General features: G+C 44.3%; 1 pseudogene; it reads right to left on the bottom strand.

The window, feature by feature from the left end:
* Positions 1-625: 625 nt before the first annotated feature.
* Positions 626-744, bottom strand: LOC111731292 (annotated as a pseudogene).
* Between the last annotated feature and the right edge of the window lie 1,209 nt (positions 745-1,953).

Genomic DNA, 1,953 nt, shown 5'->3' with positions numbered 1-1,953 from the left:
CATCGCTGTGGAGGGACAAGGAAGGGACAGATCTTCCCAATCCAGGAGGAGGTGAAGGCACAGAGCCGGAAGGGACGTGCCTGGGGTCAGGATTGGATTCCTGTGGAGTTCTAAGCATCTGAGCCAAGCTGCCTCCTGGTTTTGCAAAGCATGGATATTAATAAGGGTGATTAGTAATCATGACGTGTGAATAATAAGGGGATGGTTAATTGTCCTGGTTATGATGAACAGCAGTCACTGGGAGAGGGTGGGAGAGTTGGGAGCCCCCGGCACACACACACACGCTCACGTGTGAACTATTCTTGGCTGCTGCTTATGAGACCGCAGAGCCAGCCAGCTAGAGGGTTATCAATATTTTTAAAAAATCGAACCTAATAAGGCAGAATTTAAAAATTCATTTATAATTTCCTTTTCTATAATTACAAAAGGACATGTGTTCCCAGCAGAAAATTTGGAAAATACAGAAATATTAAGGAAGTAAAAACTACTCTAAATATTTTGGTATCTATCCATCTGTTCTATGTGTACATAAATATAGCCATAAGCTATATTTAAAACAAAACATAATTAGAATTATGTTCTGCACGATATTTGGTAACATTTTTTTTTTTTTTTTTTTTTTACACGCCTACAGCACCTGGTCTTCCTTGGTGGTCTCCCATCCTAGTACTAACCAGGCCCAACCCTGCTTAGATTTCAAGATCAGACGGGATCGGGCTTGTTTAGGGTAGCATGACCATAGTCTGGTAACTTTTTTTTTTAACTTACAAATATTTCATATACACTTCTCTATACCATTAAATAGTCTTTGAGACTGATTTTTTTTTTTTTAAATGAGGGAAACAATACTTTGGACAAAAGGAAACTCACTAGGAAAGAAGTCCATCCTTTCTCACCTCCTCCTTGGAGAGGTGGAGGATTTTTAGGACCACAGGAGGGCGATACCAAGATGGGCAGGGTTGCCCAGCCGGCCCCTGTGGATTGGGAGGTGTGGCATGGAAGCGGGCAGGGCTGCTTCAGAATCTGAGCTTCATGGAGGAAAGTATCTTCAGAAAACATGTTTTTTCTTTTTCACACTCAGTTGAGATTAGACAACAGCCAGATCCTTCATCGGGCACAACTAGAGCCCAATGCCAAGTTATTACGTGGTCTTAGAGACATTTTGACAGTTCTGAGCCTCCGTTTTCCCATCTGTATGTAGAGGAAACAGGCCCTCTCTTTTGCCTGCCTCCTGGAGGGCTATTGCCGAGGGCTGAGACACAAGCCCACTTAGGAAGTTGAAGACTATTGACTCTGGGGCTCCCATCAAATAGAAAGAGAGCAAATCTCCAGGTTATGGAGCAGGGACCACCTGTGTGACCTGAGGGAAGTGCATTTTCTCTTTGAAATTGACTTTCTTCATGTGGAAATTGCGGAACTGCACTTGGCAGTGTCTAGTACCCTTTAAACTTTCAGTTTTGAACTTCGACTTCCTCTGACAGGCCAAGTTGGGTCCTGCTACAGACCTTCTGGACATCTGGCCAGTGCCAGGGTGAGAGAGGATCAATAATGCCACTGCTTCGGGGGCCTTGTTCTTGGGAAGGTTACAACTGGAGCCACAGTGCCTCTGTCCCTTGGTTGGGCCATTGTGGAGAGAACATCTGGTTTGATGGCGATGAGGGGTTTTTTCACCCTTCCTAAAAATGGGAGAGAAATCACGTGACAGCGACTGTTGACCTGATCTCAGGAGCTTTCCCACCAACACAAGAAGCCTTAGCTCCACAGAGCTCTGAGGTCAGCATTGCTTGGTACTCCCAGCATTCATGGACTGAGTAGGGGCTCACCATAGGACCCCCGGAACTTGCATACTTGTCACGTATTATTAGTATTCTTATGTAATTTTCATTTATTCATTCATTCATCCATTCGGTAAATGAGAATGACCCCATGATCTATTTCATTCATAGCATTCCC

Source organism: Pteropus vampyrus, unplaced genomic scaffold (genome assembly GCF_000151845.1).
Source record: "Pteropus vampyrus isolate Shadow unplaced genomic scaffold, Pvam_2.0 Scaffold358, whole genome shotgun sequence".
NCBI lineage: Eukaryota > Metazoa > Chordata > Mammalia > Chiroptera > Pteropodidae > Pteropus > Pteropus vampyrus.
This window is presented reverse-complemented; position numbering and strand designations above follow the sequence as displayed.